The sequence below is a fragment of the Entelurus aequoreus genome, linkage group LG23 (genome assembly GCF_033978785.1).
Source record: "Entelurus aequoreus isolate RoL-2023_Sb linkage group LG23, RoL_Eaeq_v1.1, whole genome shotgun sequence".
Taxonomy (NCBI): Eukaryota; Metazoa; Chordata; class Actinopteri; order Syngnathiformes; family Syngnathidae; genus Entelurus; species Entelurus aequoreus.
In genome coordinates, this window is record NC_084753.1 from 37,631,044 (window position 1) to 37,651,598 (window position 20,555).

General features: G+C 44.3%; 1 protein-coding gene and 39 non-coding genes across 40 annotated transcripts in view; 18 read left to right on the forward strand and 22 right to left on the reverse strand.

Moving 5' to 3' along the window:
• Nucleotides 1-20,555, forward strand: part of LOC133640668 (zinc finger protein 391-like) — a 105,669-nt gene that overhangs the window by 26,532 nt on the left and 58,582 nt on the right. The gene's annotated exons all lie outside the window — the stretch shown is intronic.
• trnaf-gaa (transfer RNA phenylalanine (anticodon GAA)) lies at nt 199-271 on the reverse strand. Its single transcript has one exon. It is a non-coding gene; the product is annotated as a tRNA-Phe (tRNA).
• Nucleotides 644-716, forward strand: trnak-uuu (transfer RNA lysine (anticodon UUU)). Its single transcript has one exon. It is a non-coding gene; the product is annotated as a tRNA-Lys (tRNA).
• On the reverse strand, nt 1,010-1,082 carry trnaf-gaa (transfer RNA phenylalanine (anticodon GAA)). The gene has a single exon. It is a non-coding gene; the product is annotated as a tRNA-Phe (tRNA).
• On the forward strand, nt 1,455-1,527 carry trnak-uuu (transfer RNA lysine (anticodon UUU)). The gene has a single exon. It is a non-coding gene; the product is annotated as a tRNA-Lys (tRNA).
• On the reverse strand, nt 1,820-1,892 carry trnaf-gaa (transfer RNA phenylalanine (anticodon GAA)). The gene has a single exon. It is a non-coding gene; the product is annotated as a tRNA-Phe (tRNA).
• trnak-uuu (transfer RNA lysine (anticodon UUU)) lies at nt 2,263-2,335 on the forward strand. Its single transcript has one exon. It is a non-coding gene; the product is annotated as a tRNA-Lys (tRNA).
• Nucleotides 2,625-2,697, reverse strand: trnaf-gaa (transfer RNA phenylalanine (anticodon GAA)). The gene has a single exon. It is a non-coding gene; the product is annotated as a tRNA-Phe (tRNA).
• trnak-uuu (transfer RNA lysine (anticodon UUU)) lies at nt 3,068-3,140 on the forward strand. Its single transcript has one exon. It is a non-coding gene; the product is annotated as a tRNA-Lys (tRNA).
• trnaf-gaa (transfer RNA phenylalanine (anticodon GAA)) lies at nt 3,432-3,504 on the reverse strand. Its single transcript has one exon. It is a non-coding gene; the product is annotated as a tRNA-Phe (tRNA).
• trnaf-gaa (transfer RNA phenylalanine (anticodon GAA)) lies at nt 4,781-4,853 on the reverse strand. The gene has a single exon. It is a non-coding gene; the product is annotated as a tRNA-Phe (tRNA).
• trnak-uuu (transfer RNA lysine (anticodon UUU)) lies at nt 5,226-5,298 on the forward strand. The gene has a single exon. It is a non-coding gene; the product is annotated as a tRNA-Lys (tRNA).
• On the reverse strand, nt 5,591-5,663 carry trnaf-gaa (transfer RNA phenylalanine (anticodon GAA)). Its single transcript has one exon. It is a non-coding gene; the product is annotated as a tRNA-Phe (tRNA).
• Nucleotides 6,036-6,108, forward strand: trnak-uuu (transfer RNA lysine (anticodon UUU)). The gene has a single exon. It is a non-coding gene; the product is annotated as a tRNA-Lys (tRNA).
• On the reverse strand, nt 6,398-6,470 carry trnaf-gaa (transfer RNA phenylalanine (anticodon GAA)). Its single transcript has one exon. It is a non-coding gene; the product is annotated as a tRNA-Phe (tRNA).
• On the forward strand, nt 6,841-6,913 carry trnak-uuu (transfer RNA lysine (anticodon UUU)). The gene has a single exon. It is a non-coding gene; the product is annotated as a tRNA-Lys (tRNA).
• trnaf-gaa (transfer RNA phenylalanine (anticodon GAA)) lies at nt 7,203-7,275 on the reverse strand. Its single transcript has one exon. It is a non-coding gene; the product is annotated as a tRNA-Phe (tRNA).
• trnak-uuu (transfer RNA lysine (anticodon UUU)) lies at nt 7,646-7,718 on the forward strand. The gene has a single exon. It is a non-coding gene; the product is annotated as a tRNA-Lys (tRNA).
• On the reverse strand, nt 8,011-8,083 carry trnaf-gaa (transfer RNA phenylalanine (anticodon GAA)). Its single transcript has one exon. It is a non-coding gene; the product is annotated as a tRNA-Phe (tRNA).
• trnak-uuu (transfer RNA lysine (anticodon UUU)) lies at nt 8,456-8,528 on the forward strand. The gene has a single exon. It is a non-coding gene; the product is annotated as a tRNA-Lys (tRNA).
• Nucleotides 8,821-8,893, reverse strand: trnaf-gaa (transfer RNA phenylalanine (anticodon GAA)). The gene has a single exon. It is a non-coding gene; the product is annotated as a tRNA-Phe (tRNA).
• trnak-uuu (transfer RNA lysine (anticodon UUU)) lies at nt 9,266-9,338 on the forward strand. Its single transcript has one exon. It is a non-coding gene; the product is annotated as a tRNA-Lys (tRNA).
• trnaf-gaa (transfer RNA phenylalanine (anticodon GAA)) lies at nt 9,631-9,703 on the reverse strand. Its single transcript has one exon. It is a non-coding gene; the product is annotated as a tRNA-Phe (tRNA).
• trnak-uuu (transfer RNA lysine (anticodon UUU)) lies at nt 10,096-10,168 on the forward strand. The gene has a single exon. It is a non-coding gene; the product is annotated as a tRNA-Lys (tRNA).
• trnaf-gaa (transfer RNA phenylalanine (anticodon GAA)) lies at nt 10,461-10,533 on the reverse strand. The gene has a single exon. It is a non-coding gene; the product is annotated as a tRNA-Phe (tRNA).
• trnak-uuu (transfer RNA lysine (anticodon UUU)) lies at nt 10,906-10,978 on the forward strand. The gene has a single exon. It is a non-coding gene; the product is annotated as a tRNA-Lys (tRNA).
• On the reverse strand, nt 11,270-11,342 carry trnaf-gaa (transfer RNA phenylalanine (anticodon GAA)). Its single transcript has one exon. It is a non-coding gene; the product is annotated as a tRNA-Phe (tRNA).
• On the reverse strand, nt 12,619-12,691 carry trnaf-gaa (transfer RNA phenylalanine (anticodon GAA)). Its single transcript has one exon. It is a non-coding gene; the product is annotated as a tRNA-Phe (tRNA).
• trnak-uuu (transfer RNA lysine (anticodon UUU)) lies at nt 13,064-13,136 on the forward strand. Its single transcript has one exon. It is a non-coding gene; the product is annotated as a tRNA-Lys (tRNA).
• On the reverse strand, nt 13,429-13,501 carry trnaf-gaa (transfer RNA phenylalanine (anticodon GAA)). Its single transcript has one exon. It is a non-coding gene; the product is annotated as a tRNA-Phe (tRNA).
• On the forward strand, nt 13,875-13,947 carry trnak-uuu (transfer RNA lysine (anticodon UUU)). The gene has a single exon. It is a non-coding gene; the product is annotated as a tRNA-Lys (tRNA).
• On the reverse strand, nt 14,239-14,311 carry trnaf-gaa (transfer RNA phenylalanine (anticodon GAA)). Its single transcript has one exon. It is a non-coding gene; the product is annotated as a tRNA-Phe (tRNA).
• trnaf-gaa (transfer RNA phenylalanine (anticodon GAA)) lies at nt 15,588-15,660 on the reverse strand. The gene has a single exon. It is a non-coding gene; the product is annotated as a tRNA-Phe (tRNA).
• trnak-uuu (transfer RNA lysine (anticodon UUU)) lies at nt 16,033-16,105 on the forward strand. The gene has a single exon. It is a non-coding gene; the product is annotated as a tRNA-Lys (tRNA).
• Nucleotides 16,398-16,470, reverse strand: trnaf-gaa (transfer RNA phenylalanine (anticodon GAA)). Its single transcript has one exon. It is a non-coding gene; the product is annotated as a tRNA-Phe (tRNA).
• Nucleotides 17,747-17,819, reverse strand: trnaf-gaa (transfer RNA phenylalanine (anticodon GAA)). The gene has a single exon. It is a non-coding gene; the product is annotated as a tRNA-Phe (tRNA).
• On the forward strand, nt 18,192-18,264 carry trnak-uuu (transfer RNA lysine (anticodon UUU)). The gene has a single exon. It is a non-coding gene; the product is annotated as a tRNA-Lys (tRNA).
• On the reverse strand, nt 18,558-18,630 carry trnaf-gaa (transfer RNA phenylalanine (anticodon GAA)). The gene has a single exon. It is a non-coding gene; the product is annotated as a tRNA-Phe (tRNA).
• Nucleotides 19,003-19,075, forward strand: trnak-uuu (transfer RNA lysine (anticodon UUU)). Its single transcript has one exon. It is a non-coding gene; the product is annotated as a tRNA-Lys (tRNA).
• On the reverse strand, nt 19,367-19,439 carry trnaf-gaa (transfer RNA phenylalanine (anticodon GAA)). The gene has a single exon. It is a non-coding gene; the product is annotated as a tRNA-Phe (tRNA).

A 20,555-nucleotide genomic window follows, 5' to 3' on the forward strand; every position in this document is an offset into this window, starting at 1 on the left:
TAATAGTCAAATTAAGAAAAAAACATTAGCAAAAGTACAATACACCATAAAACAAAATTATGGTTATCCAGGTCAAACATGACAGCTGATTTTAAGACTGCGCCAACAAGACAAGCAGGTCACAGACATCCTTTTAATGGAGTACATGCCTTAAAAGTCTCCTCAGTAATGACACTAGTTCAAGAAACCGGACTACTATGCTGAAACCCGGGATTGAACCAGGGACCTTTAGATCTTCAGTCTAACGCTCTCCCAACTGAGCTATTTCAGCTTTGGTGAATAACCACTTCAGCAGAAACCCACCCACTTGGATCCACTCTTTGAAATACACCCAAGGACTTACCTGTTGCTGACATTTGAATGCAAAAAAGAGGTCTTCGCAGAAGATTGTCACAGCATATTTTTGGTCAGCAGAACAGAGAATTGAATTCCAAAAACTCAGGGACTTCTTTCTTTGTCCGCACCCTTTGTCTATGATGATTTAAAACTGGCTTAACCGTCAAAAGTTCTAGTTCAAGCAATTGGCAAGCTTGAGCTTTGACAGTTCCCAGCTATTCGCTGAACATCCTAAAGAATTTACTTCTCGATGAGGGTGCCAGTATTGTTCTTCTCTCCAACCATGGGCAACGACGAAGTAAAAAGAGCCTGGATAGCTCAGTCGGTAGAGCATCAGACTTTTAATCTGAGGGTCCAGGGTTCAAGTCCCTGTTCAGGCGGTTTATCTCTTTACCTTCCAGTTTAAGCTTATTTTCAGCTACCGAAAGACAACATCGACAGCAGTTCTGTATTTGTATGTGAAACAGCATGATTTAATAGTCAAATTTAGAAAAAAAACATTAGCAAAAGTACAATACACCATAAAACAAAATAATGGTTATCTAGGTCAAACATGACAGCTGATTTTAAGACTGCGCCAACAAGACAAGCAGGTCACGGACATCCTTTTAATGGAGTACATGCCTTAAAAGTCTCCTCAGTAATGACACTAGTTCAAGAAACCGGAATACTATGCTGAAACCCGGGATTGAACCAGGGACCTTTAGATCTTCAGTCTAACGCTCTCCCAACTGAGCTATTTCAGCTTTGGTGAATAACCACTTCAGCAGAAACCCACCCACCTGGACCCACTCTTTGAAATACACCCAAAGACTTACCTGTTGCTGACATTTGAATGCAAAAAAGAGGCCTTCGCAGAAGATTGTCACAGCATATTTTTGGTCAGCAGAACAGAGATTTGAATTCCAAAAACTCAGGGACTTCTTTCTTTGTCTGCACCCTCTGTCTATGATGATTTAAAACTGGCTTAACCGTCAAAAGTTCTACTTCAAGCAATTGGCAAGCTTGAGCTTTGACCGTTCCCAGCTATTCGCTGAACATCCTAAATAATTTACTTCTCGATGAGGGTGCCAGTATTGTTCTTCTCTTCAACCATGGGCAACGATGAAGTAAAAAGAGCCTGGATAGCTCAGTCGGTAGAGCATCAGACTTTTAATCTGAGGGTCCAGGGTTCAAGTCCCTGTTCAGGCGGTTTATCTCTTTACCTTCCAGTTTTATTTTTATTTCAGCTACCGAAAGACAACATCAACAGGAGTTCTGTATTTGTATGTGAAACAGCACAATTAAATAGTCAAATTAAGAAAAAAACATTGGCAAAAGTACAATACACCATAAAACAAAATAATGGTTATCCAGGTCAAACATGACAACTGATTTTAAGACTGTGCCAGCAAGACAAGCAGGTCACGGACATCCTTTTAAAGGAGTACATGCCTTAAAAGTCTCCTCAGTAATGACACTAGTTCAAGAGACCGGACTACTCTGCTGAAACACGGGATTGAACCAGGGACCTTTAGATCTTCAGTCTAACGCTCTCCCAACTGAGCTATTTCAGCTGAGGTTGATAACCACTTCAGCAGAAACCCACTCACCTGGATCCACTCTTTAAAATACACCCAAGGACTTACCTGTTGCTGACATTTGAATGCAAAAGAAGCCTTCGCAGAAGATTGTCACAGCATATTTTTGGTCAGCAGAACAGAGATTTGAATTCCAAAAACTCAGGGACTTCTTCCTTTGTCTGCACCCTCTGTCTATGATGATTTAAAACTGGCTTAACCGTCAAAAGTTCTAGTTCAAGCAATTGGCAAGCTTGAGCTTTGACAGTTCCCAGCTATTCGCTGAACATCCTAAATAATTTTCTTCTCGATGAGGGTGCCAGTATTGTTCTTCTCTCCAACCATGGGCAATGATTAAGTAAAAAGAGCCTGGATAGTTCAGTCGGTAGAGCATCAGACTTTTAATCTGAGGGTCCAGGGTTCAAGTCCCTGTTCAGGCGGTTTATCTCTTTACCTTCCAGTTTTAGCTTATTTTCAGCTACCGAAAGACAACATCAGCAGTTCTTTATGTGTTTGTGAAACAGCACGATTTAATAGTCAAATTAAGAAAAAAACATTGGCAAAAGTACAATACACCATAAAACTAAATAATGGTTATCCAGGTCAAACATGACAACTGATTTTAAGACTGCGCCAGCAAGACAAGCAGGTCACGGACATCCTTTTAAAGGAGTACATGCCATAAAAGTCTCTTTAGTAATGACACTAGTTCAAGAGACCAGACTACTTTGCTGAAACCCGGGATTGAACCAGGGACCTTTAGATCTTCAGTCTAACGCTCTCCCAACTGAGCTATTTCAGCTGAGTTGAATAACCACTTCAGCAGAAACCCACCCACCTGGATCCACTCTTTGAAATACACCCAAGGATTTACCTGTTGCTGACATTTGAATGCAAAAGAAGCCTTCGCAGAAGATTGTCACAGCATATTTTTGGTCAGCAGAACAGAGATTTGAATTCCAAGAACTCAGGGACTTCTTTCTTTGTCTGCACCCTCTGTCTATGATGATTTAAAACTGGCTTAACCGTCAACAGTTCTAGTTCAAGCAATTGGCAAGCTTGAGCTTTGACAGTTCCCAGCTATTCGCTGAACATCCTAAATAATTTACTTCTCGATGAGGGTGCCAGTATTGTTCTTCTCTCCAACCATGGGCACTGATTAAGTAAAAAGAGCCTGGATAGCTCAGTCGGTAGAGCATCAGACTTTTAATCTGAGGGTCCAGGGTTCAAGTCCCTGTTCAGGCGGTTTATCTCTTTACCTTCCAGTTTTATTTTATTTCCAGCTACCGATAGACAACATCAACAGCAGTTCTGTATTTGTATGTGAAACAGCATGATTTAACAATCAAATTAAGAAAAAAACATTAGCAAAAGTACAATACACCATAAAACAAAATAATGGTTATCCAGGTCAAACATGACAACTGATTTTAAAACTGCGCCAGCAACCAAGCAGGTAACGGACATCCTTTTAATGGAGTACATGCCATAAAAGTCTCCTCAGTAATGACACTAGTTCAAGAGACCAGACTACTATGCTGAAACCCAGGATTGAACCAGAGACCTTTAGATCTTCAGTCTAACACTCTCCCAACTGAGCTATTTCAGCTGAGGTCAATGGCTATTTCAGCTGAGGTGAATAACCACTTCAGCAGAAACCCACCCACCTGGATCCACTCTTTGAAATACACCCAAGGACTTACCTGTTGCTGACATTTGAATGCAAAAGAAGCCTTCGCAGAAGATTCCATCCATCCATCCATCCATCTTCAACCGCTTATCCGGAATCGGGTCGCGGGGACAACAGCTCCAGCAAAGACCCCCAGACTTCCCTCTCCAGAGCAACATTTGCGACTTCCTCCTGGGGAATCCCGAAGCGTTCCCAGGCCAGAGAGGAGGTGTAATCCCCCCATCTGGTCCTTGGCCTGCCGCGGGGCCTCCTCCCAGTGGGACGTGCAACGAGGACCTCCCTAGGGAGACGCTCGTGAGGCATCCGCACGAGATGCCCGAACCACCTAAGCTGGCTCCTTTCCAAGCGAAGGAGCAGCGGCTCTACTCCGAGTCTCTCTCGGGTGACTGCACTTCTCACCCTATCTCTAAGGGAGATGCCAGCCACCCTTCTGAGGAAACTCATTTCGGCCGCTTGTATCCGCGATCTTATTCTTTCGGTCATTACCCACACTTCATGACCATAGGTGAGAGTAGGAATGTAGATAGTTCGGTAGACCGAGAGCTTTGCCTTCTGGCTCAGCTCCCGTTTCGTCACAACAGTGCGGCAGAGAGACTGCAATACTGCCCCAGCTGCTCCGATTCTCCGGCTGATTTCCTTCTCCATCTTTCCCTCACTCGTGAACAAGACCCCGAGATACTTAAACTCCTCCACCTGGGACAGAGTCCTGTCCCCTACCCGGACTGTACAAAACATCGGTTTCCTGCTGAGAACCATGGCCTCAGATTTGGAGATGCTGATCCTCATTCCAGCCGCTGAACACTCGGCTGCGAACCGATCCAGTGAGAGCTGAAGGTCACGAACCGAAGGTGCCATCAGGACCACATCATCTGCAAACAGCAGTGACGCAACCTTTAGCCCCCCGAGACGTATACCCTCTCCGCCATGGCCACGACTCCGCCTAGAAATCCTGTCCATGAAAATCACAAACAGTATTTGTATGTGAAACAGCACGATTTAATAGTCAAATTAAGAAAAAAACATTGGCAAAAGTACAATACACCATAAAACTAAATAACGGTTATCCAGGTCAAACATGACAACTGATTTTAAGACTGTGCCAGCAAGACAAGCAGGTCACGGACATCCTTTTAATGGAGTAGATGCCATAAAAGCCTCCTCAGCAACGACACTAGTTCAAGAAACCGGACTACTATGCTGAAACCCGGGATTGAACCAGGGACCTTTAGATCTTCAGTCTAACGCTCTCCCAACTGAGCTATTTCAGCTTTGGTGAATAACCACTTCAGAAGAAACCCACCCACCTGGATCCACTCTTTGAAATACACCCGAGGACTTACCTGTTGCTGACATTTGAATGCAAAAAAGAGGCCTTCGCAGAAGATTGTCACAGCATATTTTTGGTCAGCAGAACAGAGATTTGAATTCCAAAAACTCAGGGACTTCTTTCTTTGTCTGCACCCTCTGTCTATGATGATTTAAAACTGGCTTAACCGTCAAAAGTTCTAGTTCAAGCAATTGGCAAGCTTGAGCTTTGACAGTTCCCAGCTATTCGCTGAACATCCTAAATGATTTACTTCTCGATGAGGGTGCCAGTATTGTTCTTCTCTCCAACCATGGGCACTGATTAAGTAAAAAGAGCCTGGATAGCTCAGTCGGTAGAACATCAGACTTTTAATATCAGGGTCCAGGGTTCAAGTCCCTGTTCAGGCGGTTTATCTCTTTACCTTCCAGTTGTATCTTATTTTCAGCTACCGAAAGACAACGTCAACAGCAGTTCTGTATTTGTATGTGAAACAGCACGATTTAATAGTCAAATTAAGAAAAAAACATTAGCAAAAGTACAATACACCATAAAACAAAATAATGGTTATCCAGGTCAAACATGACAGCTGATTTTAAGACTGCGCCAACAAGACAAGCAGGTCACAGACATCCTTTTAATGGAGTACATGCCTTAAAAGTCTCCTCAGTAATGACACTAGTTCAAGAAACCGGACTACTATGCTGAAACCCGGGATTGAACCAGGGACCTTTAGATCTTCAGTCTAACGCTCTCCCAACTGAGCTATTTCAGCTTTGGTGAATAACCACTTCAGCAGAAACCCACCCACTTGGATCCACTCTTTGAAATACACCCAAGGACTTACCTGTTGCTGACATTTGAATGCAAAAAAGAGGTCTTCGCAGAAGATTGTCACAGCATATTTTTGGTCAGCAGAACAGAGAATTGAATTCCAAAAACTCAGGGACTTCTTTCTTTGTCCGCACCCTTTGTCTATGATGATTTAAAACTGGCTTAACCGTCAAAAGTTCTAGTTCAAGCAATTGGCAAGCTTGAGCTTTGACAGTTCCCAGCTATTCGCTGAACATCCTAAAGAATTTACTTCTCGATGAGGGTGCCAGTATTGTTCTTCTCTCCAACCATGGGCAACGACGAAGTAAAAAGAGCCTGGATAGCTCAGTCGGTAGAGCATCAGACTTTTAATCTGAGGGTCCAGGGTTCAAGTCCCTGTTCAGGCGGTTTATCTCTTTACCTTCCAGTTTTAGCTTATTTTCAGCTACCGAAAGACAACATCAGCAGTTCTTTATGTGTTTGTGAAACAGCACGATTTAATAGTCAAATTAAGAAAAAAACATTGGCAAAAGTACAATACACCATAAAACTAAATAATGGTTATCCAGGTCAAACATGACAACTGATTTTAAGACTGCGCCAGCAAGACAAGCAGGTCACGGACATCCTTTTAAAGGAGTACATGCCATAAAAGTCTCTTTAGTAATGACACTAGTTCAAGAGACCAGACTACTTTGCTGAAACCCGGGATTGAACCAGGGACCTTTAGATCTTCAGTCTAACGCTCTCCCAACTGAGCTATTTCAGCTGAGTTGAATAACCACTTCAGCAGAAACCCACCCACCTGGATCCACTCTTTGAAATACACCCAAGGATTTACCTGTTGCTGACATTTGAATGCAAAAGAAGCCTTCGCAGAAGATTGTCACAGCATATTTTTGGTCAGCAGAACAGAGAATTGAATTCCAAAAACTCAGGGACTTCTTTCTTTGTCCGCACCCTTTGTCTATGATGATTTAAAACTGGCTTAACCGTCAAAAGTTCTAGTTCAAGCAATTGGCAAGCTTGAGCTTTGACAGTTCCCAGCTATTCGCTGAACATCCTAAAGAATTTACTTCTCGATGAGGGTGCCAGTATTGTTCTTCTCTCCAACCATGGGCAACGACGAAGTAAAAAGAGCCTGGATAGCTCAGTCGGTAGAGCATCAGACTTTTAATCTGAGGGTCCAGGGTTCAAGTCCCTGTTCAGGCGGTTTATCTCTTTACCTTCCAGTTTTAGCTTATTTTCAGCTACCGAAAGACAACATCAGCAGTTCTTTATGTGTTTGTGAAACAGCACGATTTAATAGTCAAATTAAGAAAAAAACATTGGCAAAAGTACAATACACCATAAAACTAAATAATGGTTATCCAGGTCAAACATGACAACTGATTTTAAGACTGCGCCAGCAAGACAAGCAGGTCACGGACATCCTTTTAAAGGAGTACATGCCATAAAAGTCTCTTTAGTAATGACACTAGTTCAAGAGACCAGACTACTTTGCTGAAACCCGGGATTGAACCAGGGACCTTTAGATCTTCAGTCTAACGCTCTCCCAACTGAGCTATTTCAGCTGAGTTGAATAACCACTTCAGCAGAAACCCACCCACCTGGATCCACTCTTTGAAATACACCCAAGGATTTACCTGTTGCTGACATTTGAATGCAAAAGAAGCCTTCGCAGAAGATTGTCACAGCATATTTTTGGTCAGCAGAACAGAGATTTGAATTCCAAGAACTCAGGGACTTCTTTCTTTGTCTGCACCCTCTGTCTATGATGATTTAAAACTGGCTTAACCGTCAACAGTTCTAGTTCAAGCAATTGGCAAGCTTGAGCTTTGACAGTTCCCAGCTATTCGCTGAACATCCTAAATAATTTACTTCTCGATGAGGGTGCCAGTATTGTTCTTCTCTCCAACCATGGGCACTGATTAAGTAAAAAGAGCCTGGATAGCTCAGTCGGTAGATCATCAGACTTTTAATCTGAGGGTCCAGGGTTCAAGTCCCTGTTCAGGCGGTTTATCTCTTTACCTTCCAGTTTGAGCTCATTTTCAGCTACCGAAAGACAACATCGACAGCAGTTCTGTATTTGTATGTGAAACAGCATGATTTAATAGTCAGATTAAGAAAAAAACATTAGTAAAAGTACAATACACCATAAAACAAAATAATGGTTATCTAGGTCAAACATGACAGCTGATTTTAAGACTGCGCCAACAAGACAAGCAGGTCACGGACATCCTTTTAATGGAGTACATGCCTTAAAAGTCTCCTCAGTAATGACACTAGTTCAAGAAACCGGACTACTATGCTGAAACCCGGGATTGAACCAGGGACCTTTAGATCTTCAGTCTAACGCTCTCCCAACTGAGCTATTTCAGCTTTGGTGAATAACCACTTCAGCAGAAACCCACCCACTTGGATCCACTCTTTGAAATACACCCAAGGACTTACCTGTTGCTGACATTTGAATGCAAAAAAGAGGCCTTCGCAGAAGATTGTCACAGCATATTTTTGGTCAGCAGAACAGAGATTTGAATTCCAAAAACTCAGGGACTTCTTTCTTTGTCTGCACCCTCTGTCTATGATGATTTAAAACTGGCTTAACCGTCAAAAGTTCTACTTCAAGCAATTGGCAAGCTTGAGCTTTGACAGTTCCCAGCTATTCGCTGAACATCCTAAATGATTTACTTCTCGATGAGGGTGCCAGTATTGTTCTTCTCTCCAACCATGGGCACTGATTAAGTAAAAAGAGCCTGGATAGCTCAGTCGGTAGAGCATCAGACTTTTAATCTGAGGGCCCAGGGTTCAAGTCCCTGTTCAGGCGGTTTATCTCTTTACCTTCCAGTTTAAGCTTATTTTCAGCTACCGAAAGACAACATCAACAGCAGTTCTGTATTTGTATGTGAAACAGCATGATTTAATAGTCAAATTAAGAAAAAAACATTAGCAAAAGTACAATACACCATAAAACAAAATAATGGTTATCCAGGTCAAACATGACAGCTGATTTTAAGACTGCGCCAACAAGACAAGCAGGTCACGGACATCCTTTTAATGGAGTACATGCCTTAAAAGCCTCCTCAGCAATGACACTAGTTCAAGAAACCGGACTACTATGCTGAAACCCGGGATTGAACCAGGGACCTTTAGATCTTCAGTCTAACGCTCTCCCAACTGAGCTATTTCAGCTTTGGTGAATAACCGCTTCAGCAGAAACCCACCCACCTGGACCCACTCTTTGAAATACACCCAAGGACTTACCTGTTGCTGACATTTGAATGCAAAAAAGAGGCCTTCGCAGAAGATTGTCATAGCATATTTTTGGTCAGCAGAACAGAGATTTGAAATCCAAAAACTCAGGGACTTCTTTCTTTGTCTGCACCCTCTGTCTATGATGATTTAAAACTGGCTTAACCGTCAAAAGTTCTAGTTCAAGCAATTGGCAAGCTTGAGCTTTGACAGTTCCCAGCTATTTGCTGAACATCCTAAATGATTTACTTCTCAATGAGAGTGCCAGTATTGTTCTTCTCTCCAACCATGGGCACTGATTAAGTAAAAAGAGCCTGGATAGCTCAGTCGGTAGAGCATCAGACTTTTAATCTGAGGGTCCAGGGTTCAAGTCCCTATTCAGGCGGTTTATCTCTTTACCTTCCAGTTTTAGCTTATTTTCAGCTACCGAAAGACAACATCGACAGCAGTTCTGTATTTGTATGTGAAGCAGCATGATTTAATAGTCAAATTAAGAAATAAACATTAGCAAAAGTACAATACACCATAAAACAAAATAATGGTTATCCAGGTCAAACATGACAAATGATTTTAAGACTGCGCCAGCAAGACAAGCAGGTCACGGACATCCTTTTAATGGAGTACATGCCTTAAAAGTCTCCTCAGTAATGACACTAGTTAAAGAAACCGGACTACTATGCTGAAACCCGGGATTGAACCAGGGTCCTTTAGATCTTCAGTCTAACGCTCTCCCAACTGAGCTATTTCAGCTGAGGTCAATAGTTATTTCAGCTGAGGTGAATAGCCACTTCAGCAGAAACCCACCAACCTGGATCCACTCTTTGAAATACACCCAAGGACTTACCTGTTGCTGACATTTGAATGCAAAAGAAGCCTTCGCAGAAGATTGTCACAGCATATTTTTGGTCAGCAGAACAGAGATTTGAATTCCAAAAACTCAGGGACTTCTTTCTTTGTCTGCACCCTCTGTCTATGATGATTTAAAACTGGCTTAACGGTCAAAAGTTCTAGTTCAAGCAATTGGCAAGCTTGAGCTTTGACAGTTCCCAGCTATTCGCTGAACATCCTAAATGATTTACTTCTCGATGAGGGTGCAAATATTGTTCTTCTCTCCAACCATGGGCACTGATTAAGTAAAAAGAGCCTGGATAGCTCAGTCGGTAGAGCATCAGACTTTTAATCTGAGGGTCCAGGGTTCAAGTCCCTGTTCAGGCGGTTTATCTCTTTACGTTCCAGCTTAAGTTTATTTTCAGCTACCGAAAGACAACATCAACAGCAGTTCTGTATTTGTATGTGAAACAGCATGATTTAATAGTCAAATTAAGAAAAAAACATTTTCAAAAGTACAATACACCATAAAACAAAATAATGGTTATCCAGGTCAAACATGACAACTGATTTTAAGACTGTGCCAGCAAGACAAGCAGGTCACGGACATCCTTTTAATGGAGTACATGCCTTAAAAGTCTCCTCAGTAATGACACTAGTTCAAGAGGCTAGACTACTATGCTGAAACCCGGGATTGAACCAGGGACCTTTAGATCTTCAGTTTAACGCTCTCCCAACTGAGCTATTTCAGCTTTGGTGAATAACCACTTCAGCAGAAACCCACCCACCTGGATCCACTCTTTGAAATACACCCGAGGACTTACCTGTTGCTGACATTTGAATGCAAAAAAGAGGCCTTCGCAGAAGATTGTCACAGCATATTTTTGGTCAGCAGAACAGAGATTTGAATTCCAAAAACTCAGGGACTTCTTTCTTTGTCTGCACCCTCTGTCTATGATGATTCAAAACTGGCTTAACCGTCAAAAGTTCTAGTTCAAGCAATTGGCAAGCTTGAGCTTTGACAGTTCCCAGCTATTCGCTGAACATCCTAAATAATTTACTTCTCGATGAGGGTGCCAGTATTGTTCTTCTCTCCAACCATGGGCACTGATTAAGTAAAAAGAGCCTGGATAGCTCAGTCGGTAGAGCATCAGACTTTTAATCTGAGGGTCCAGGGTTCAAGTCCCTGTTCAGGCGGTTTATCTCTTTACCTTCCAGTTTTATTTTATTTCCAGCTACCGATAGACAACATCAACAGCAGTTCTGTATTTGTATGTGAAACAGCATGATTTAACAATCAAATTAAGAAAAAAACATTAGCAAAAGTACAATACACCATAAAACAAAATAATGGTTATCCAGGTCAAACATGACAACTGATTTTAAAACTGCGCCAGCAACCAAGCAGGTAACGGACATCCTTTTAATGGAGTACATGCCATAAAAGTCTCCTCAGTAATGACACTAGTTCAAGAGACCAGACTACTATGCTGAAACCCAGGATTGAACCAGAGACCTTTAGATCTTCAGTCTAACACTCTCCCAACTGAGCTATTTCAGCTGAGGTCAATGGCTATTTCAGCTGAGGTGAATAACCACTTCAGCAGAAACCCACCCACCTGGATCCACTCTTTGAAATACACCCAAGGACTTACCTGTTGCTGACATTTGAATGCAAAAGAAGCCTTCGCAGAAGATTCCATCCATCCATCCATCCATCTTCAACCGCTTATCCGGAATCGGGTCGCGGGGACAACAGCTCCAGCAAAGACCCCCAGACTTCCCTCTCCAGAGCAACATTTGCGACTTCCTCCTGGGGAATCCCGAAGCGTTCCCAGGCCAGAGAGGAGGTGTAATCCCCCCATCTGGTCCTTGGCCTGCCGCGGGGCCTCCTCCCAGTGGGACGTGCAACGAGGACCTCCCTAGGGAGACGCTCGTGAGGCATCCGCACGAGATGCCCGAACCACCTAAGCTGGCTCCTTTCCAAGCGAAGGAGCAGCGGCTCTACTCCGAGTCTCTCTCGGGTGACTGCACTTCTCACCCTATCTCTAAGGGAGATGCCAGCCACCCTTCTGAGGAAACTCATTTCGGCCGCTTGTATCCGCGATCTTATTCTTTCGGTCATTACCCACACTTCATGACCATAGGTGAGAGTAGGAATGTAGATAGTTCGGTAGACCGAGAGCTTTGCCTTCTGGCTCAGCTCCCGTTTCGTCACAACAGTGCGGCAGAGAGACTGCAATACTGCCCCAGCTGCTCCGATTCTCCGGCTGATTTCCTTCTCCATCTTTCCCTCACTCGTGAACAAGACCCCGAGATACTTAAACTCCTCCACCTGGGACAGAGTCCTGTCCCCTACCCGGACTGTACAAAATATCGGTTTCCTGCTGAGAACCATGGCCTCAGATTTGGAGATGCTGATCCTCATTCCAGCCGCTGAACACTCGGCTGCGAACCGATCCAGTGAGAGCTGAAGGTCACGAACCGAAGGTGCCATCAGGACCACATCATCTGCAAACAGCAGTGACGCAACCTTTAGCCCCCCGAGACGTATACCCTCTCCGCCATGGCCACGACTCCGCCTAGAAATCCTGTCCATGAAAATCACAAACAGTATTTGTATGTGAAACAGCACGATTTAATAGTCAAATTAAGAAAAAAACATTGGCAAAAGTACAATACACCATAAAACTAAATAACGGTTATCCAGGTCAAACATGACAACTGATTTTAAGACTGTGCCAGCAAGACAAGCAGGTCACGGACATCCTTTTAATGGAGTACATGCCATAAAAGCCTCCTCAGCAACGACACTAGTTCAAGAAACCGGACTACTATGCTGAAACCCGGGATTGAACCAGGGACCTTTAGATCTTCAGTCTAACGCTCTCCCAACTGAGCTATTTCAGCTTTGGTGAATAACCACTTCAGCAGAAACCCACCCACCTGGATCCACTCTTTGAAATACACCCGAGGACTTACCTGTTGCTGACATTTGAATGCAAAAAAGAGGCCTTCGCAGAAGATTGTCACAGCATATTTTTGGTCAGCAGAACAGAGATTTGAATTCCAAAAACTCAGGGACTTCTTTCTTTGTCTGCACCCTCTGTCTATGATGATTCAAAACTGGCTTAACCGTCAAAAGTTCTAGTTCAAGCAATTGGCAAGCTTGAGCTTTGACAGTTCCCAGCTATTCGCTGAACATCCTAAATAATTTACTTCTCGATGAGGGTGCCAGTATTGTTCTTCTCTCCAACCATGGGCACTGATTAAGTAAAAAGAGCCTGGATAGCTCAGTCGGTAGAGCATCAGACTTTTAATCTGAGGGTCCAGGGTTCAAGTCCCTGTTCAGGCGGTTTATCTCTTTACCTTCCAGTTTTATCTTATTTTCAGCTACCGAAAGACAACATCAACAGCAGTTCTGTATTTGTATGTGAAACAGCACGATTTAATAGTCAAATTAAGAAAAAAACATTGGCAAAAGTACAATACACCATAAAACTAAATAGTGGTTATCCAGGTCAAACATGACAACTGATTTTAAGACTGTGCCAGCAAGACAAGCAGGTCACGGACATCCTTTTAAAGGAGTACATGCCATAAAAGTCTCCTCAGTAATGACACTAGTTCAAGAGACTAGACTACTATGCTGAAACCCGGGATTGAACCAGGGACCTTTAGATCTTCAGTCTAACGCTCTCCCAACTGAGCTATTTCAGCTGAGGTGAATAACCACTTCAGCAGAAACCCACCCACCTGGATCCACTCTTTGAAATACACCCAAGGACTTACCTGTTGCTTACATTTGAATGCAAAAAAAGAGGCCTTCGCAGAAGATTGTCACAGCATATTTTTGGTCAGCAGAACAGAGATTTGAATTCCAAAAACTCAGGGACTTCTTTCTTTGTCTGCACCCTCTGTCTATGATGATTTAAAACTGGCTTAACCGTCAAAAGTTCTAGTTCAAGCAATTGGCAAGCTTGAGCTTTGACAGTTCCCAGCTATTCGCTGAACATCCTAAATAATTTACTTCTCGATGAGGGTTCCAATATTGTTCTTCTCTCCAACCATGGGCAACGATTAAGTAAAAAGAGCCTGGATAGGTCAGTCGGTAGAGCATCAGACTTTTAATCTGAGGGTCCAGGGTTCAAGTCCCTGTTCAGGCGGTTTATCTCTTTACCTTCCAGTTTTATTTTATTTCCAGCTACCGATAGACAACATCAACAGCAGTTCTGTATTTGTATGTGAAACAGCATGATTTAACAATCAAATTAAGAAAAAAACATTAGCAAAAGTACAATACACCATAAAACAAAATAATGGTTATCCAGGTCAAACATGACAACTGATTTTAAAACTGCGCCAGCAACCAAGCAGGTAACGGACATCCTTTTAATGGAGTACATGCCATAAAAGTCTCCTCAGTAATGACACTAGTTCAAGAGACCAGACTACTATGCTGAAACCCAGGATTGAACCAGAGACCTTTAGATCTTCAGTCTAACACTCTCCCAACTGAGCTATTTCAGCTGAGGTCAATGGCTATTTCAGCTGAGGTGAATAACCACTTCAGCAGAAACCCACCCACCTGGATCCACTCTTTGAAATACACCCAAGGACTTACCTGTTGCTGACATTTGAATGCAAAAGAAGCCTTCGCAGAAGATTCCATCCATCCATCCATCCATCTTCAACCGCTTATCCGGAATCGGGTCGCGGGGACAACAGCTCCAGCAAAGACCCCCAGACTTCCCTCTCCAGAGCAACATTTGCGACTTCCTCCTGGGGAATCCCGAAGCGTTCCCAGGCCAGAGAGGAGGTGTAATCCCCCCATCTGGTCCTTGGCCTGCCGCGGGGCCTCCTCCCAGTGGGACGTGCAACGAGGACCTCCCTAGGGAGACGCTCGTGAGGCATCCGCACGAGATGCCCGAACCACCTAAGCTGGCTCCTTTCCAAGCGAAGGAGCAGCGGCTCTACTCCGAGTCTCTCTCGGGTGACTGCACTTCTCACCCTATCTCTAAGGGAGATGCCAGCCACCCTTCTGAGGAAACTCATTTCGGCCGCTTGTATTCGCGATCTTATTCTTTCGGTCATTACCCACACTTCATGACCATAGGTGAGAGTAGGAATGTAGATAGTTCGGTAGACCGAGAGCTTTGCCTTCTGGCTCAGCTCCCGTTTCGTCACAACAGTGCGGCAGAGAGACTGCAATACTGCCCCAGCTGCTCCGATTCTCCGGCTGATTTCCTTCTCCATCTTTCCCTCACTCGTGAACAAGACCCCGAGATACTTAAACTCCTCCACCTGGGACAGAGTCCTGTCCCCTACCCGGACTGTACAAAACATCGGTTTCCTGCTGAGAACCATGGCCTCAGATTTGGAGATGCTGATCCTCATTCCAGCCGCTGAACACTCGGCTGCGAACCGATCCAGTGAGAGCTGAAGGTCACGAACCGAAGGTGCCATCAGGACCACATCATCTGCAAACAGCAGTGACGCAACCTTTAGCCCCCCGAGACGTATACCCTCTCCGCCATGGCCACGACTCCGCCTAGAAATCCTGTCCATGAAAATCACAAACAGTATTTGTATGTGAAACAGCACGATTTAATAGTCAAATTAAGAAAAAAACATTGGCAAAAGTACAATACACCATAAAACTAAATAACGGTTATCCAGGTCAAACATGACAACTGATTTTAAGACTGTGCCAGCAAGACAAGCAGGTCACGGACATCCTTTTAATGGAGTACATGCCATAAAAGCCTCCTCAGCAACGACACTAGTTCAAGAAACCGGACTACTATGCTGAAACCCGGGATTGAACCAGGGACCTTTAGATCTTCAGTCTAACACTCTCCCAACTGAGCTATTTCAGCTTTGGTGAATAACCACTTCAGCAGAAACCCACCCACCTGGATCCACTCTTTGAAATACACCCGAGGACTTACCTGTTGCTGACATTTGAATGCAAAAAAGAGGCCTTCGCAGAAGATTGTCACAGCATATTTTTGGTCAGCAGAACAGAGATTTGAATTCCAAAAACTCAGGGACTTCTTTCTTTGTCTGCACCCTCTGTCTATGATGATTCAAAACTGGCTTAACCGTCAAAAGTTCTAGTTCAAGCAATTGGCAAGCTTGAGCTTTGACAGTTCCCAGCTATTCGTTGAACATCCTAAATAATTTACTTCTCGATGAGGGTGCCAGTATTGTTCTTCTCTCCAACCATGGGCACTGATTAAGTAAAAAGAGCCTGGATAGCTCAGTCGGTAGAGCATCAGACTTTTAATCTGAGGGTCCAGGGTTCAAGTCCCTGTTCAGGCGGTTTATCTCTTTACCTTCCAGTTTTATCTTATTTTCAGCTACCGAAAGACAACATCAACAGCAGTTCTGTATTTGTATGTGAAACAGCACGATTTAATAGTCAAATTAAGAAAAAAACATTGGCAAAAGTACAATACACCATAAAACTAAATAGTGGTTATCCAGGTCAAACATGACAACTGATTTTAAGACTGTGCCAGCAAGACAAGCAGGTCACGGACATCCTTTTAAAGGAGTACATGCCATAAAAGTCTCCTCAGTAATGACACTAGTTCAAGAGACTAGACTACTATGCTGAAACCCAGGATTGAACCAGAGACCTTTAGATCTTCAGTCTAACACTCTCCCAACTGAGCTATTTCAGCTGAGGTCAATGGCTATTTCAGCTGAGGTGAATAACCACTTCAGCAGAAACCCACCCACCTGGATCCACTCTTTGAAATACACCCAAGGACTTACCTGTTGCTGACATTTGAATGCAAAAGAAGCCTTCGCAGAAGATTCCATCCATCCATCCATCCATCTTCAACCGCTTATCCGGAATCGGGTCGCGGGGACAACAGCTCCAGCAAAGACCCCCAGACTTCCCTCTCCAGAGCAACATTTGCGACTTCCTCCTGGGGGATCCCGAAGCGTTCCCAGGCCAGAGAGGAGGTGTAATCCCCCCATCTGGTCCTTGGCCTGCCGCGGGGCCTCCTCCCAGTGGGACGTGCAACGAGGACCTCCCTAGGGAGACGCTCGTGAGGCATCCGCACGAGATGCCCGAACCACCTAAGCTGGCTCCTTTCCAAGCGAAGGAGCAGCGGCTCTACTCCGAGTCTCTCTCGGGTGACTGCACTTCTCACCCTATCTCTAAGGGAGATGCCAGCCACCCTTCTGAGGAAACTCATTTCGGCCGCTTGTATCCGCGATCTTATTCTTTCGGTCATTACCCACACTTCATGACCATAGGTGAGAGTAGGAATGTAGATAGTTCGGTAGACCGAGAGCTTTGCCTTCTGGCTCAGCTCCCGTTTCGTCACAACAGTGCGGCAGAGAGACTGCAATACTGCCCCAGCTGCTCCGATTCTCCGGCTGATTTCCTTCTCCATCTTTCCCTCACTCGTGAACAAGACCCCGAGATACTTAAACTCCTCCACCTGGGACAGAGTCCTGTCCCCTACCCGGACTGTACAAAACATCGGTTTCCTGCTGAGAACCATGGCCTCAGATTTGGAGATGCTGATCCTCATTCCAGCCGCTGAACACTCGGCTGCGAACCGATCCAGTGAGAGCTGAAGGTCACGAACCGAAGGTGCCATCAGGACCACATCATCTGCAAACAGCAGTGACGCAACCTTTAGCCCCCCGAGACGTATACCCTCTCCGCCATGGCCACGACTCCGCCTAGAAATCCTGTCCATGAAAATCACAAACAGTATTTGTATGTGAAACAGCACGATTTAATAGTCAAATTAAGAAAAAAACATTGGCAAAAGTACAATACACCATAAAACTAAATAACGGTTATCCAGGTCAAACATGACAACTGATTTTAAGACTGTGCCAGCAAGACAAGCAGGTCACGGACATCCTTTTAATGGAGTAGATGCCATAAAAGCCTCCTCAGCAACGACACTAGTTCAAGAAACCGGACTACTATGCTGAAACCCGGGATTGAACCAGGGACCTTTAGATCTTCAGTCTAACGCTCTCCCAACTGAGCTATTTCAGCTTTGGTGAATAACCACTTCAGAAGAAACCCACCCACCTGGATCCACTCTTTGAAATACACCCGAGGACTTACCTGTTGCTGACATTTGAATGCAAAAAAGAGGCCTTCGCAGAAGATTGTCACAGCATATTTTTGGTCAGCAGAACAGAGATTTGAATTCCAAAAACTCAGGGACTTCTTTCTTTGTCTGCACCCTCTGTCTATGATGATTTAAAACTGGCTTAACCGTCAAAAGTTCTAGTTCAAGCAATTGGCAAGCTTGAGCTTTGACAGTTCCCAGCTATTCGCTGAACATCCTAAATGATTTACTTCTCGATGAGGGTGCCAGTATTGTTCTTCTCTCCAACCATGGGCACTGATTAAGTAAAAAGAGCCTGGATAGCTCAGTCGGTAGAACATCAGACTTTTAATCTCAGGGTCCAGGGTTCAAGTCCCTGTTCAGGCGGTTTATCTCTTTACCTTCCAGTTTAAGCTTATTTTCAGCTACCGAAAGACAACATCGACAGCAGTTCTGTATTTGTATGTGAAACAGCATGATTTAATAGTCAAATTTAGAAAAAAAACATTAGCAAAAGTACAATACACCATAAAACAAAATAATGGTTATCCAGGTCAAACATGACAGCTGATTTTAAGACTGCGCCAACAAGACAAGCAGGTCACGGACATCCTTTTAATGGAGTACATGCCTTAAAAGTCTCCTCAGTAATGACACTAGTTCAAGAAACCGGACTACTATGCTGAAACCCGGGATTGAACCAGGGACCTTTAGATCTTCAGTCTAACGCTCTCCCAACTGAGCTATTTCAGCTTTGGTGAATAACCACTTCAGCAGAAACCCACCCACCTGGACCCACTCTTTGAAATACACCCAAAGACTTACCTGTTGCTGACATTTGAATGCAAAAAAGAGGCCTTCGCAGAAGATTGTCACAGCATATTTTTGGTCAGCAGAACAGAGATTTGAATTCCAAAAACTCAGGGACTTCTTTCTTTGTCTGCACCCTCTGTCTATGATGATTTAAAACTGGCTTAACCGTCAAAAGTTCTACTTCAAGCAATTGGCAAGCTTGAGCTTTGACCGTTCCCAGCTATTCGCTGAACATCCTAAATAATTTACTTCTCGATGAGGGTGCCAGTATTGTTCTTCTCTTCAACCATGGGCAACGATGAAGTAAAAAGAGCCTGGATAGCTCAGTCGGTAGAGCATCAGACTTTTAATCTGAGGGTCCAGGGTTCAAGTCCCTGTTCAGGCGGTTTATCTCTTTACCTTCCAGTTTTATTTTATTTCCAGCTACCGATAGACGACATCAACAGCAGTTCTGTATTTGTATGTGAAACAGCATGATTTAACAATCAAATTAAGAAAAAAACATTAGCAAAAGTACAATACACCATAAAACAAAATAATGGTTATCCAGGTCAAACATGACAACTGATTTTAAAACTGCGCCAGCAACCAAGCAGGTAACGGACATCCTTTTAATGGAGTACATGCCATAAAAGTCTCCTCAGTAATGACACTAGTTCAAGAGACCAGACTACTATGCTGAAACCCAGGATTGAACCAGAGACCTTTAGATCTTCAGTCTAACACTCTCCCAACTGAGCTATTTCAGCTGAGGTCAATGGCTATTTCAGCTGAGGTGAATAACCACTTCAGCAGAAACCCACCCACCTGGATCCACTCTTTGAAATACACCCAAGGACTTACCTGTTGCTGACATTTGAATGCAAAAGAAGCCTTCGCAGAAGATTCCATCCATCCATCCATCCATCTTCAACCGCTTATCCGGAATCGGGTCGCGGGGACAACAGCTCCAGCAAAGACCCCCAGACTTCCCTCTCCAGAGCAACATTTGCGACTTCCTCCTGGGGAATCCCGAAGCGTTCCCAGGCCAGAGAGGAGGTGTAATCCCCCCATCTGGTCCTTGGCCTGCCGCGGGGCCTCCTCCCAGTGGGACGTGCAACGAGGACCTCCCTAGGGAGACGCTCGTGAGGCATCCGCACGAGATGCCCGAACCACCTAAGCTGGCTCCTTTCCAAGCGAAGGAGCAGCGGCTCTACTCCGAGTCTCTCTCGGGTGACTGCACTTCTCACCCTATCTCTAAGGGAGATGCCAGCCACCCTTCTGAGGAAACTCATTTCGGCCGCTTGTATCCGCGATCTTATTCTTTCGGTCATTACCCACACTTCATGACCATAGGTGAGAGTAGGAATGTAGATAGTTCGGTAGACTGAGAGCTTTGCCTTCTGGCTCAGCTCCCGTTTCGTCACAACAGTGCGGCAGAGAGACTGCAATACTGCCCCAGCTGCTCCGATTCTCCGGCTGATTTCCTTCTCCATCTTTCCCTCACTCGTGAACAAGACCCCGAGATACTTAAACTCCTCCACCTGGGACAGAGTCCTGTCCCCTACCCGGACTGTACAAAACATCGGTTTCCTGCTGAGAACCATGGCCTCAGATTTGGAGATGCTGATCCTCATTCCAGCCGCTGAACACTCGGCTGCGAACCGATCCAGTGAGAGCTGAAGGTCACGAACCGAAGGTGCCATCAGGACCACATCATCTGCAAACAGCAGTGACGCAACCTTTAGCCCCCCGAGACGTATACCCTCTCCGCCATGGCCACGACTCCGCCTAGAAATCCTGTCCATGAAAATCACAAACAGTATTTGTATGTGAAACAGCACGATTTAATAGTCAAATTAAGAAAAAAACATTGGCAAAAGTAC